The 16,253-nt window shown below is 43.0% G+C and overlaps 1 pseudogene; it reads left to right on the forward strand.

The window, feature by feature from the left end:
* The first annotated feature begins 1,034 nt into the window (after positions 1-1,034).
* LOC124974959 (TBC1 domain family member 1-like) lies at positions 1,035-2,704 on the forward strand (annotated as a pseudogene).
* Positions 2,705-16,253: the final 13,549 nt, after the last annotated feature.

A 16,253-nucleotide genomic window follows, 5' to 3' on the forward strand; every position in this document is an offset into this window, starting at 1 on the left:
ATTTCTCATGGTCTCCTGAGTCCAGTTGATTAGAATCCTTCTCCCACCAGTGCTTAGTGCTATCTGGGTTCTGTTCTTAATCTCCCTTTCACACTATTTTTATGGTCCTCTGCATTCTGTGGGTGAGTGCCCCTCTCATTCCAGTGTTCACTGCCCTGTGGGTATTTTGAGTGGGCACAAGTCCACCACCAGCCAGTCTCCACTGAGCCCTAGGCAAATGTGCTCTCAGTGAAATGTCTGGGTGATTCCCTCTCTGGTTAATGTGAGTACACCATCTCTGACTTGTTTGCAGGTCCATAACAGCACTACTGTGAAACTTGGAGAGATGTGGATACTTCCATTTTCTAACACCCTCAATAGAGTTTTGAGGTGACATGCAGATAGGCTCCTCACCAATGCCTGAAAATCCAAGGGAATTTTAAAGGATGTCAATTTCTACAGCACTGAAAACCTCATTGCTCCACTCATTATCCACCATTTTCACACCATTGCTTAAGTGGCTGAGTTCTCATGGGTGACATAGCATGCCCAGGATTTCTGTCATCATTATGAACAGTGGACAGAAAGTGTATATTTAAGTATTTTGAGGAACTCATGTGATATGTCACCAGTTGCAATCTTTTGCAAGAGTGGAGACTTCCTAGTACTTCTGAGTCAGGTGCAATGCAACCTTCAAAAGACAGTTTGAATTGTGGCCAAAGACAATTTTGTATCATTATAGAGGACTGGTGGTTCAGATCTTCAAAATGGACCATTTTTAACCTACCTGAGGTCATTAATTTAGGCCCAAGGGATACTCTCCAAAAGTTTCTAAAAACTGGCTGTCCCCTCCCACTTCCCTTTCTGGGCCCAGCAGGCACGACCTCACTGGCAGTGATGAGTGGGGAGGAGCCCATCACCCTCGCTGCTGCCTCTTAGGGGAGGATGCCCAGGACCCGGTGTGCCCCGAGCCACCCCTGACTGCCCATGGGCTCAAAGCCCAGTGGGGGGAGTAAGAGGGAGCTGGCATGCAAGGAGCCGCCACCCAGCCTGAGATGTCTCCATTGTTCAGCTGGGTGGACAAAGTGCCTGAGAACATTAACTCCACCCGCCAGACCAGCTAATGATCACCCTCCAGGAGGAGCTGCGATGCCCCTCAGAATTCTATGACACATTCGCCAAAAATTTCAAGGTGATTTTCTGCAGCTGTCTGACGGTGGCTCACAAGAAGTCCCCACCCGCACTGATTGATGAGTCATCAAGAAGTTCAACTACATTAACTGCAGCCTGCGGTTAGACTGGGACAGGGCACTGGAGCCACACAGACCCATTCGCAAATTCTTCTCCCACTCTGCCCTGTGCTCGCTGGCCTTCAGGAAGGAGTTTCAGGACATCAGCCTCTGAAGCAGGAGTTTCTTCAGCTATTTAGAGGAAAACGCCATTGAGTACCACGTAATTAGGGGACACAATATTGTGCAGCCAACAGATATTGAGGAAAATCAAACTATACTCTTCACGATTGGCCAGTCTGAAGTTTACCTCATCAGTCCTCACACCAAAAAAATAGCATTGGAGAAAAATTTTAAGGAGATATACTTTTGCTCTCAGGGCATTAAACATGGGGACCATTTTGGGTTTATCTGCCGGGAGACTACAGGAGGTGGTGGCTTCCATTTCATCTGTAACTTGTTGCACTGCACAAATGAAGCTCTAACTGATGAAATCATGATGACCCTGAAACATGCTTTCACAGTGACTGAGGTTCAGCAGATGGCAAAAGTTCCAGCCCAGTTGGGTGAGGGCTGTCCCTTGCAGGTCCTTCACAAGTTCTGTGAGAAGATAGAGGGAATTAAGTCTTCCAAAACCAAACTAGAACTCCAAAAACACCTGACAACATTAACTAACCAGGAACAGGCAACTATTTTTGAGGAGGTACAGAAATTGAGACCAAGGAATGAGCAGCAAGAGAATGCATTGATAATTTTTTTTCTTAGATGTTTATATGAAGAGAAACAGAAAGAACACATCCACATTGGGGAGACGAAACAGGCATCACAGATTGCCACAGAGAATATTGGAAGTGAATTGCCAGTCAGTGCCACTTGATTTAGGCTAGATATGGTGAAAAAAAAAAGCAAAGAGATCTTTAACAGAGTCTTTAGAAAGTATTTTGTCCCAGGGTAATAAAGCCAAAGACCTGCAGGAACATTCTACCAGTGTGGATCTGGACAGCTCGGTGTCTAGCACATTAAGTAACATCAGCAAAGAGCCATCTTTTGGTGACAAGGAGGCCTGGCCCATCTCTGAGATTTCCTTCAAATACCTTGGCTCTTCAGATAATCTGTCCAGTGACTCAGAGGGTCATTTCATGGAAGAGCCTGTTTCGCTTTCCCTGCAGCAGATCTTCCAGAGGCGAGTGAACACCCTGACTCATTTCCCAGTGGGGTGCCCAGAACTTCCAGAGCTCACTCAGGACTCTGCAGGGGTCTCTGAGAGAAAAATTATGAGGTATCACTCAGTGAGCACAGAGATGCCTCATGAACAAAAGGACTTCAAATCCAAAGTATACCACCTTGGTGACTCTGGAAGGACTCCAGTGAAGACCCGGTAGCACTCTTGGAGGCAGCAGGTTTTCCTGCATGTGGCCACACCACAGAAGGCATGAGACTCCCTTGGAAGATATGAGTATGCATCCACTTTTGGGTTCTCCTCCATTTCCAACTAGAAGAAAGAAGGAAGTCTCAAAGAGGAAAGGGTGGCCCCTCTGTATCCAGAAAGCAAGACTGCTTCAGAAATGCCTGATAGACTTCCTTGTGCATCTCACTATCTGAACCACATCATTCTGGCCAGCCACAAGGGGGATGGGTATATTGCCACCTTGCCTGGTACTCAGGAGAAGCATGGGGGATTGGGGGCCCACAGCCCTGTTGTAAAATGTGCTGCTGTCCCCTGCTGTGCTGGGTTCCTTGGGCAGCCATGGTTTTGGATAGACCATTTTCATTTCCCATAAAGTTCTTCCTCTTCATTTTCTCCCCTCTATACCCCACCAATGGTAATTTGGCACTGGAAGATTTTTCAGTGTCCTCTTCAGGACTCAATGCCAATGTTTCCTTCCCACATTAGAACAGTCAACCTCTCTATTCCTGTTGTACCTTAGGGGCTTGTGTTTGTCTTGTCTTGGGTATGCTTGTTGATATCCACAACTGTGCTGTCTAGTACAGCAGTCACTATCCACATATAGTTGTTTAAACTTGAATGTTAACTAATCACACTTAAATGCAATAACAATTTTATTTGCTCACACTAGCCTCATTTCAGGTGGTCAAGGACCACCGAGGCCAGGGGCTATAGTGTTGGAGAGCACAGCTCTACAGGATTCTGTCATCCCAGAAGCTCTCATGGACACACTGCCTGAGCTAATGAGCTCTCCAAGAGTGCCCTTCCCCAACTCCATTCTTCAGAAACACAAATGTGGGCTGCAGGGTGTTGCTGAGTTTCCCTGGTCCTAACTGAAGTGGTAAACTTTGTGCAGAGTCAAGATAGCCGACAGCCCACACCACTCTTAAAAATAATGTTGCTGATTATGAATATGCAAAAGGTTTCCATTTTGAAGAAATCCTAAAAGCAAGTGGTGACTGTGAAAGTCATTTATTCCACACCCCTTATTTAACAGATGAAGATACTGAGATTGTGTGTATTGGGGGAATGTGACCCACTGAATGTTCTCAGACAGCCAGTGGTAAAATGGACTGGAATCTTGGCTGTCATACCTCGATTTCCATCTGTTTCCATTAATTTATATCTGATTGAGTATTACCATCCTGTTTGTGCTCCCTGATTGAGTTCTCTGAGACAGGAAGCTGCTTTCAGTTTCTCAGATATCCCTGCATGTCCATCGCACATAGGCATTGCTCAGGGGATGCTAGGGAACAGCTAAGTGTAGGGCTGTTTTCATCAATGAATGTTTAGTTCCAAGAGTCAGAAAATGACTCATACTAACTTACTGAGAATGTGGCTTTAGAAATCAAGATAAGGGTAAGAATGGGAACTAGGAAGTTGTCAGGAATCAGGGTCGTCTCTAGCCCTCTCTTTGGAGTAATATAATTTTTTCCTTCTGTTCTCTTCTTTATTCTGCATGCCAGTTCTGCCAGCTCACTCATCCCTTATATGATCATGCTAGCCCCCAAGCCGTATGACCTCTTAGCTCTGGAGGTAGCCATGTACCTACTGCTGGTCTGTGTTTTATTGCAGTTTTTGAGATGTAGAACTGATTGGCCCAGCCCTGATTGCTTGCCCAGGATTTATGGGAAAATTGTGGCACCATCATGGCTACAGGACCCAGCCAGCTGTCATCTGGTTGTGGGAGTATGGAGTGGTCTAGAGGTGGGAGAAGGGGCACAGCCACCTGCCACAATAAGTCAGTGTGGTCTTAGTAATTATATCATTTATCTACCAAAGGCAGGGGACAATGAAACTAACATTTTCAGTTGATGGTTATTCTAAGTAGGTAAGATTGTGCAGGAGTAATTAGTGTGAATTTCTTATTACCTGAAAAAATTGGGTAGAGTTTGGCTAAACATTGTTCAGAGACCTCTGCTAACAACAGATTTTGATTGATATATTTATCCTATATCAAGAGTTTGGGATTCTCTGGGCAAAATAGTATTCATGTGGTTCCACATCCAAAGATTTGTAAGGTGTCCTTCAAGCCTATGACCCCAGGGAACACTTCTTGATCTCACACCATGCTCCTGGGCTTCAGGCTAGTGTAAGCATCACTGATGTGAGGCCTCAACATGCTCCTGCATCTACTTAAGTCTCATCAAGCATTTGAGAGCACTTAGGGAATTTGCAAAATCCAGCTGAAGCCTTGTGTGAACAGTGACACTATCTTGTCAGAGACCTAGCACCTTCCACGGAGTTTGGCTCATGGATGGTACTTGATATCTTTTGGATAAAGAAATGTATGATTTTGTACCTAACTAGCTATAGATATTTTTATTATAAAAGTATGTTTACAACTACTTTGATTATGCTATATAAAAAATAACACACATGGAGAAAGATACAAAGAAAACACTGATATTCTATAGAAGTTATGAGAAGGTATAATGGGTGGTGTTTTCCCTTGTCTCTTTTTAAAATTTTATAGTGTAATAATTTGATAATACAAAAAATTAATGTGTAATTAACAAAGGAACATTTGAAATTAAAAAAAAAAGAATTTCCAAAAACTCAGAGAACTATAGGTGAGAAACCCTTACCCAATAAAACTCTGTCTCCTCTGGATCCTGTAATAAAGTCCACCACTATCTGTATTTTTTCTCTTTGGGTTCTGCTCTAAACCTCTCAACAATTTTATTCCTCAGCATCTATTGGGTCCTCTGGGTGATAGCCTCTCTAATCCCCATGTTCATTTTTCTCTGGGTCCAGCCCTAAACCTCCCCTCATTCAGCATTGCTCAGGGTATTCTGAGATCTCTGGGTAGTGTCTAATTCCTCTGAGTCTTCTTGGTGATAGTCCATCTTGTAACATGGCACAACCTTCTTTGACTAAGCTGCTAAGTTCTCCTAAACTGTTCTTACTCAGTCTCCTTTGGTTCTTATGGCTGAATACCCCTAAGTAAACAGTACTCAGTTTTATCTGTTACTTTTTCCTGACTTCCATAAATATTCCTTGCTCATTCACCTGAGTCCTTTTGGTGAATTCCCTCACCTTAGAGTGGTCAGTGTTTTCTCTGCCATCTTCCAGCATCCCCAAGAAAACTTCTGACTTGGACTCCCCTGCATACTATGGATGAGTGCCCCTCCCCTGACAGTGTTCTGTCTTCTCTGGGTTGTGTACTTAATCTCCTTACAGACACCATTTCTTAATGTTATCTGAGTCCTCTGGTGACTGACCCTCACACATAGATGCTCAATTTTTCAGAATATTTATTAAAAGTGCCACTTGCACTCCAATATCATGTCTCCTCTGTGTCTTCTGTTTGAATGTCCCTTATACAGCAATGCTCAGCATACCCTTGGACCCCTGGGAGAGGACCCCTTACCCAGCAGTGCTCATTATTCTTTGTACCATGTGCTAAGTTTCCATAGTCAATCTTATCTCAGTCTTTACTGGATCTGTGTGTTATCATAAATAACCTAACATTGCTCAGCCTTTTCTGGGTTCTTACCCTCACCTACTCCAATATTGCTCATAAACAGAGTACTGTGTGTGTGTCACCTCACCCACCAGTGTTCAGAGTTCTCTTGGTCCTGTTTATAAACTCCCCTCTGGCACCATTGTTCAGGATCTTCTGTGTAGTATGAGTGAGCAATCCTCTCCCACCTTTGCTAAGTTCCCTGTGGGTATTGGGGTTCAGCACACCCCCAAAACCAGTGCTCATTCTCCACTGAGCCCTAGGCAACTTTGTTTTCTTAGTGAAGAATCTGTGTGATTCCAATTCTGGCTCATGGGAGTACACCATCTCTGCAATTATCTGCATGCCCACACCAACACTACTGTAGAAACATGGAGAGAAGTGGATAATTCCTCAACATCCTCAATAGGCCTTTTTCTGCTGCCCTCGAGGGAGGCTCCTAAAGAAAATCTGAAAACCCATAAAAATATTAATGGATGTCACTTCCCACAGAACTGAAGATCTCATTCCTCCACACATTTTCCACTATTTCCACACCATTGCTCAGTAATAGTTCTTTTGGGTGAGGTAACATGCCCTGGATTTTGGACATCTTTCTGAACAGTGGATGAAAAAAGTATATTTCATAATTCTAGTGTCTTCTCTGATATATACTGCCTGCACTCTTCTGAAAAGTGTGGAAACCTTCTAGGACAAGTGAGTAAGGCACAATGCACAATTTCAAAACAGTGTGAAATGTGACCATGGCTGGTTCTCATTATTATTTGGAAATTCTTTTAACCTTTGAAATAGGATCTGTCCCACTCTAATTGATGTCACTGAAACATTTTTCCCTTCCCCCCACCCCTCCCACCCCTCTTTTCCCTCTATACAGTCCTTCCTCCATCCATTCTTGCCCCCCTCCCTAACCCTAACTCTTACCCTAACACTAACCCCTCCCACCCCCCATTATGTTTCATCATCCACTTATTAGCGATATCATTTGTCCTTTGGTTTTTTGAGATTGGCTTATCTCACTTAGCATGATATTCTCCAGTTTCATCCATTTGCCTGCAAATGCCATAATTCTATCATTCTTTATGGCTGAGTAAAATTCCATTGAATATATATATATATCACATTTTCTTTATCCATTCATCAATTGAAGGACATCTAGGTTGGTTCCACAATCTGGCTATTGTGAACTGAGCAGCTATGAACATTGATGTGGCTGTATCTCTGCAATATGCTGATTTTAAGTCCTTTGGGTATAGGCCAAGGAGTGGGATAGCTGGGTCAAATGGTGGTTCCATTCCAAGTTTTCTAAGGAGTCTCCACACTGCTTGCCAGAGTGGCTGCACTAATTTGCAGCCCCACCAGCAATGTATGAGTGTACCTTTCTCCCCACATCCTCACCAACACCTGTTGTTGATTGTATTCTTGATAATCGCCATTCTAATTGGGGTGAGATGGAATCTTAGGGTGGTTTTGATTTGCATTTCTCTTATTACTAGAGATGTTGAGCATTTTTCCATATGTTTGTTGATTGTTTGTAGATCTTCTTCTGTGAAGTGTCTATTCATTTCCTTAGCCCATTTGTCGATTGGATTCTTTGCATTCTTGGTGTAGAGTTTTTTGAGTTCTTTATAGATTCTGAAGATTAGTGCTCTATCTGAAGTATGATTGGCAAAGATTTTCTCCCACTCTGTAGGCTCTTTCTTAACATTGCTGATAGTTTCCTTTGCTGAGAGAAAGCTTTTTAGTTTGAATCTATCCCAGTTATTAATTCTTGCTTTTATTTCTTGTGCTATGGGAGTCCTGTTGAGGAAGTCTGGTCCTAAGCTGACATGTTGAAGCTCTGGATCTACTTTTTCTTCTATAAGACACAAGGTCTCTGGTCTAATTCCAAGATCCTTAATCCATTTTGAGTTTAGTTTTGTGCATGGTGAGAGATATGGGTTTAGTTTCATTCTGTTGCATATGGATTTCCAATTCTCCCAGCACCATTTGTTGAAGAGGCTATCTTTTCTCCATTGCATATTTTTGGCCCCTTTGTCTAGTATGAGAAAATTGTATTTATTCAGGTTTGTATTCGTGTCCTCTATTCTGTACCATTGATCCACCTTTCTCTTTTGGTACCAATACAATGCCGTTTTTGTTACTATTGCTTTGTAGTAGAGTTGAAGTTCGGGTATTGCAATACCCCCTGCTTCACCCTTTCTGCCAAGGATTGCTTTAGGTATTCTGGGTTTTTTATTCTTCCAGATGAATTTCATAATTGCTTGCTCTGTTTCTGTAAGGTAAATCTTTGGGATTTTAATTGGACTTGCATTGAATCTGTATAGAACTTTTGGTAGTATGGTCATTTTGACAATATTAATTCTGCCTATCCAAGAACATGGGAGATCTTTCCATCTTCTAAGGTTTTCTTTAATTTCTTTCTTTAGTGTTCTGTGGTTCTCATTGTAGAGGTCTTTCACCTGTCACTGAAACTTTGACTGAAAAGACACTTTTCAAATTGTTCCCAAATCTCAGAGCACTATAGATGAGAACCCCTTCCCACTCTCCTCTTGATCCTGTATTCAAGAACACCTCATTAATTTGTGCACTGTCTTCTCTGCATTCTGCCATGAACAGCCTCTCAACCAGAATTACTCAGGATCATCTTAGTCCTCTTAGTGAACGTCACACTCCCATAAGTGCTTAGTCTTTTCTGGGTCATGCCATAAAATTTCTATCATCCACCATTGCTCAAGGTACTCTGAGTCCTGTGGATCTCACAGGCCACCTCACAGCCACTAGTGCTCCAATTCCACTCGTCATTCTTGGTGATACTTTCTTTCTTCACACTACTAAATTTGACTAACTTGTCATTGCTCATTCTCATTTGGGTCCTCTGGGTGAAAGCCCCTCACCTGACAGTGCTCAGTCTTCTCGGTTTCTTTTTTCTGAGTTTTCTAAATGTTCCTTACTCATTACACTCTGGTTCCTTTTTATTAGCACTCCTCACTTGAGAGTGCTCATTCATCTTTGTGTCCTGTTCAAGTTTTCCCAAGGCAATCCTTGCGAAGACTCCTCTGCATCCTGTAGGTCAGTGCCCCTTACCAGAAAATGCTCTCTTCTCTGGTTTCTTTCCTTAATTTTACATCCCACACCATACATCAGGGTCCCTTTAGTCTCATGGTTGAGTGCCCCTCCCCCACCCATGCTCATGCCCTGTAGGTATTTTGAGTGGGCACAGTTCTATTGCCAGTGGTCACTCTCTAGTGAGCCCTAAGCAAACTTGTTCTACCAATTAATTACCTGGGTGAAACCCAATCCAGCTAATATGAGTACAACATTTCTGGTCTTATCAGCATGTCCAGGCCAATGTTAGAGAACACAGTTGAGAAAATGTGGGTACATCCTCTCACCAACAACCTCAGTAGGCCATTGGTGTTGCCATGCAGAAAACTCCTCACCATTGCCTGAAACCTACACAATTTTAATAGTTGTGAATTCCCAGAGCACTGAGGACCAGCCTCCAAAAAACATCATCCAATGTTATGGGTCACAACTTAAGAACAGACTGATCACCACTAAGAAGTCCAAATTTGAGGTTCTTAATTAAGCTGACCAGCTGACTGTATCACACAATATCCCAAAAAATGGCTATTGGGAGAATAGCCCCGACCATAAGATTGTAGGTAATCTTATACCAACAATCACATCAATAATAAGTGTCAGATGTTATGATTGAATTTACAAACTAACATCATGAGAACATCAAAAGAGGGGGAAGTGGGTCAAAAGAACCCTTACCTATGTACAAACTAAAGAATGGTTACTAAAAGCCACACAATCACTGTTTACATGGTACATTGTTTAAGAGCAATATTCTAAACAGTACAGAGCTGGGAATAATGCACAAGTCAGTTCAGGTTGCTTTATCTTGACCATCAACTCAGGAATGGGTGAGGCAGCGAAAGATGTTCCTCTTGGGCTAAGCCTATTTCCATCAGTGAGGGAATGCCTCAGAAAATTAGCCAGATGTTGTTGGGAGATATAAACAGGCAAAGAAAAGTGGTGATGGCTCATGGGTCTAGGGTCGCAGGACCAAAACATGGTGGCAAAAAGGAAACATTCCTCATCCAATTTCAATCTTCCACTCGTTATGTTTTCAGTTATTACTCTCAAGATTTATTACAGTGTGATAAGAGGCTGAAAGTCATACACTTGATCCTTCAATAATTAAGTTGCCTTCAATTACAATTAGAAAAATGCAACACTTGGTTACCAGTTATCCTGTGACATGAGAGTCATACATGGGAGAGCTCCTTTAATCAAAGGAAATGAGCATGCATTAGACAGTTAGGTCATGAATGATGCAGGTTTTCCAGACCCCTGTAAAAGAATGAACTTGGTTGCACTCCCCAGAGGATTTTTAAAGCCTTGGACAACATGAACTTGAAGGAGTGGTACCAATGACTTGGCGCTTGCACCCCAGAATCAATCTGAAGAGCGACATGAGAGCACGGTGGCATCATAGTTCCCATGGCAACCAGAGACCATTCTGCTCCTGGCAGCTTCAAGCCACATTCAAGACAAGCAACAACTCAGTTCTGAGGGTAAGAGGAAAGACAAAGGGAGTAGGTGCCAGGGGCTTGTGGGTTCAAGAAATGATTCTATCTTTGTTGCCCAGGTGACAAGGGACCAGGCTGTATGGGGTATGAAGCACCATGAGTGATAAATCCCTCCATGTTCAGACAGGAAAAGAGAACCAACTGAAATCTGACAGTTCGCACTTCCACACAGGTCTGCTAGGTGATGATGTGCTCTGTTGGCCGCACAATACATGCTGACAGCCCACTCGCCTGGATCTTTCTGCAGGCTATTAACCCCCACAATATCCAGTGGAATAAACAGGGATGGAGGGGTTCTTGAGAGCTTGTGGAACACCAGGCTTCGCACCCCCAACAGTGGAATTGCCATATGAACCCAATTCTCCAGGACTGGGATAACCTGGGTCTTCTTCCTAGTCAGGAAACAAGCCTACAGGCCTGGCAGTCACACAGAGAAATGGTTGGTGAGAACTCACTTCAGTAGAGCATGCAGTGCAGTGTCATGGCTCAGGTGATCATTGAATTGGGACACATCACAATCCATCTGTTGGGTTTCCCTTCCTAACATACAAAGACTGGAAAGAAGACACCTGGAACCTGGGATGTCCATGTTCTATTTGAAGGTGAGTGGCTCTTCTGGTGACTCATGAAGAGAGGAGATAGTCATTCACTTAACATGTTGAAAGAAGAACAGGAAGAACCTGTCATGCAAAGAGAATTGTTCTGTGCTAATTCCAACTACCAGGAAACTCCTTCTTGCCTGCTGCCTTACAACTAGGCTGCACCCAGAAACTTACCAGCTGGGATTTTTCCAGGGGCACCTGCAAATCACCTCAAGATGCAGAAAAGTCTTGCCAATCTGTATTCACACAATGGATCATCTTCTTGACCAGACAAATGACTCTCTGTCACAAGTGCCTGTTGTATATTGCCAAGAGTTCTAAAACAATCCCAGGAGGATGCAAGACTACAAGTCAGGGGATAAAAAACAGCCTGGGGATGGCACACTGAGCACAGTTTCACAGGGCATAACACCATATTTGAACATAGACTGTGCTGAAAGTGGAATAGTTCAAACCTTCCAAGCTGAATATAAAAAAGGAGAGAGTAAGGACATTTCGGGGGCAAGAAATGCTGAAGGGGTCGATGCTGGAAAACAATTTCAGAGAAGAGACACTATGAAACTATCCATTGGTCATGATCAGCCCACAAACTCCATGATATATATTCACCATCATCATACACCACAAACACAGGAAGTAGTCATTGCCCATTCATTCGGTATACAACCAAGAATACCGACTCTCATTCCCCTTGTAAGTACATCAATGCTCTTGTGTATTCCTGTCTATTTTCTGTTGCTCCCAAGAGACAGCTGAATATACATTTGCTGATTCCTATTTTTTATGGCACAAGAAACATGAGCAAAGATTTTCCTAACATCACAACACCTACACCCACAACATACAATTTTAACCAGTTGATTCTAAGATATGCAACATTAATCCCTGGATCTCCTAATAAAAAGTGCACCACAATATCAGAAATTGAATCCCCCAAAAGGTCTAGGAATATTCAAGTGTGAAGACCCTACATCGGCAAAACCTGACTATCAAAACAGAAGTGTTTCCATACTAACCAACAATGTAATAGAATTACTGAGCAGAAAAAGCATACCTCAATTATTTGCAAATTGTCAAATCCATTTTCTTTCTTGTCTTGCTTCTATCCACCACCAGCATGGTATGACTATTGTCTTTGATTTTCTTCTTCCAATGTGAGTTCTTGAAAAGAGGGGTTCTTGTTTCATTCCTTAACCTCCAAAGCACAATGCATTAATTCCCAGATCTATGCTAAACATGAGAACAACTCACAACCTTGGTTGTTGTTTTGCCTCACCCAATTCTACACTGCATCTCTTCAGGTCATCCATCATTATTAACAATGGTCTATAAAAGGGCACCATTCCTCTTGAAACTGGACCTCCAATGATATTGGGAGAGTAGGTTGCAACACCCTGTGATCCTCCTGAATGCTATCAATAGAGGCTAACATTGATTCATCCTTAAATGCTACCCTTATTAATCAAGAAGTCACATGCTAGCCACTGCAAAGCAAAACTGTCAGAGAAAATCCAGGGACAAGAGCAGCTGTCTTTTGTCTTCATCCTTTTATTTTCCAGGTATTTTTGAGGTCACATAGAAAGTGTTCAACTGTGGATGTCCACTTCATTGACAGAGTATGGGAGTGTGTTCAAGTAGCCTGGAGAGTGCCAGGGACAAGTGCAGTTGTCATTTTGAATTTCTCCCACTGCAACCTGGTGCACACTGCGCAGTTGAAGAAGGTGCTGATGAAATATCCGAAAGGCATACTCATGAGACACACATGACCTACATCCTAAGGAGAGTTGAGTGAGGTCGTGGAACATGTACTCTGATTAATGCAGCTGACTAGGCAGCACTGCTATCTTGGAGTGCAATTGCCTGCTGAAAGTGGTTCAGTGGAAATCGGTTGCATGTGAAACTGGTGCGTGATTGCAGTTTTGATTCAGTTAGTGACAAGGGGAGGAAAATAAAAGAAGAGAGGATAGAAGGTTATGAGTCTCAGAATTGGTTTGGTATTCTTGCCAGTTATTTCTGTAATCCCACAGTGCTGAGGACTCAAAACATGGCCTTACACATGGGAGGGAGGCACTGTACTTGATGAGCTATATCGCCAGCACAATAACAGCTCCTCTATGTTACAACACTTGATCATCGAAAGTCTTACTTCGTGTAATTGTATGCAGAGAAGCAATCATGACAAATCCAAACAATATCTAAGAAATCTTAATTCTCCTTTTCACAAAAATCCAGCAGGAAATTTTTTCCATGTCAATTCCCAAGTCTAGTGGTGTGTCCTGAGGGAAAGATTTTTCCTCTCTTCACTTAAGGAGACAAATGGATGTATATGGTCCCTTAACAGAAAATTTCCTCAGTGATACTAGGACACCAGGAGCAGGGTCAGAGGCAGGACTCTGTGGGATTGAGAATATGCACAATTCTTGACTATGAATGGACAATACGTGGATCATTCACACATACATCCCTAGTCATTACATTCAAAATCTACTGATAATTTTCTCATTTTTTTTTCTTTTGGCATTTTCTTTTGAAAATATCTAAATAGCAAAGAGCTGTGCATAATGCAAAAGCCAGTTCAGGTGCTGGATCTTGCCCATCATCTCAGGAATGGGTGAGACAGAGGAACTTGTTTCTCCTGCGCTAAGCATATTTTTCACAGTGAGGGAGTGCTTCAATAATTTTCCCAGATGCTGTTGGGAGATATAAACAGGCAAAGGCAAGTGGTGGTAGTTCATGGGGTCTGGGGTCCCAGGATCTTAACGTGTGGTCAAAAAGAAACATCTCTCATCCAATTTCTACCTTCTGCTCCTTAGGTTTACAGTTATTACTCTCAAGATTAATTTCAGAAAGATAAGTGACTGAAAGTCCAATTCTGATCCTTCAGTCATTTAGATGCATTCAATTTTTCAAGAAAAATGCATCAATTAGTTACTAATTCTCCTGTGACATAGAGCCATACATGGAAGAACTCCTCTAATAAAAGTGGAAGGAGCAGACATTTGGCAGCTAGGTTGTGAAGGGAGCAGGGTCTGGGCTCTGATAGGAGAAAGCACTTGGTTGCACTCCCCAGAGGATTTGTAAAGACTTGAGCAACATGAACTTTGGTAAGTGACTCTCCTGACATATTTTCCAGTGTTGATTCACTTTGTGAGGAGAGGAGAAAAGAAAAGAAAGATGTAAGAGGTTGGAATTTTGGGAGGCTCCCAATTGGTGTCCTTTGTTCATTGGTTTGTTTGTCATTTCCACAGTCTAACAATGGGGATGGAGACTCAAACCCAGACCTGGAGTATGCGAGGCAGGCACTCTAAGTGATGGTCTATATCACCAGCACAGGAATGGCTTCTCTGAATAACAACACTTGATCACTTACAGTCCTATTTTGTGAAAATGTATGCAGACAAGCAATCATAACCATGGTAAACAATGGTAAAACAATGCATAACAACTTCTTAATCCTCTTACTCACACAAATCCAGCAAGGAAATTTTTACATGTCAATACCCAAGACCAGCAGTGTGTCCTAAGGGAAAGATTTTTCCCCTCTTCCCTTAAGGAGAAAAATGGATGTTACTGATCCCTGAGAACAAATTTGTATCACAGATCCAAGGAAGCAAGGAGAAGGGGCAGAGGCAGGAATATGTGGGATTGAGAATATGTCCAACTGGTGACTAAGAATGGAGATTTTGGGGATCATTCACACATGCAACCCTAGCCAATATATTCACAAACTACTTATAAATTCCTCGGATCCTATCTTTTTCTTATATTTTATTTTTTAATTTTCTTTGGGAAAATTCTAAACAGCAGAGACCTGTGCATAATGGACAAGGCAGTTTTGGTGATGGATCTTGCCCATCATCTCAGGAAAGGGTGAGGCAGAGGAAGTTGTTCCTCCTGTGCTATGCCTGTTTCCCTCAGTGAGAAGGAGCTTTAGAAATTTAGCCAGATACTGTTGTGAGATATAAAATGGCAAAGGCAAGTATTGAAGCCTCATTGTGTCTGGGGTCCTGGAACAGAAACATTGTGGGAAAAAGAAAGCATTTCTCATCAAATTTCACTTTTCTGCTCATTCTGATTTCAGTTATTTCTCTCAAGATTCATTACAGAGAGTCCATGACTGAAAGAGACATCCTTGATCCCACATTCATTCAGGCACATTCATTTCCACTCAGAAAAACACATCAGTTACTTACCAGGTCTCCTGTGGCATGAGAACCACTCAACTACGTAATCAGAGAGGAGCCAGCAGGCATTGGACAGCTAAGCTGTGAAGGGCCCAGGGCTTCTAGGCTTCAGTGGGAGAGGGCACTTGGTTGCACTCCCCAAAGGATTTGTGAAGCATTGGGAAACAAGGACTTTGAAAACTGGCTAACCGGACATGGCACCTGCACCCCAGATTCCACCTGAGGTCACAGAGAAGCAGCCCGAGAACACGGTGGCAAAAAGAAAGCATTCTTCCCCTGGCTGCTTCAAGCCCACATTCAAGACCAGAACTGGCTCAGCTGTGAGGGTAAGTGGGTAGACCAAGGGAGCAGGCACCAGGGTCTTGCCTTTCTCAAGAAATGATTCTATCCTTGTTGCCTGGTCAACGACAAAACAGGCTGTAACCTGGGTGCAGCCCCGTGGTCAATAAATCTCTCGATGTCCCGACAGGACCAGAGTTTCCCCTGAAGCCTGAAAGCTCACATTTACACCCAAGCCTGCTAGGTGGCTCTGTGCTCCTTTGTCCGCACCATTCATGCTGACAGTACACTCACCTGGCTCTACTGCAGTCAATTAGGCCCCACAAGGTCTAGTGGAACAGGCTGGGACCTAGGTGTGCCTGAGAGGACGTGGCTCAGGAAGCTTAGCACCCTTACCAGTGGATTTGCCTTCAGACCCCACTCCTCCAGGACTGGGAAAACCCAGGTTACCCTCAGAGTCAGGAAA

Source organism: Sciurus carolinensis, unplaced genomic scaffold (genome assembly GCF_902686445.1).
Source record: "Sciurus carolinensis unplaced genomic scaffold, mSciCar1.2, whole genome shotgun sequence".
In the NCBI taxonomy this organism is placed as follows: Eukaryota; Metazoa; Chordata; class Mammalia; order Rodentia; family Sciuridae; genus Sciurus; species Sciurus carolinensis.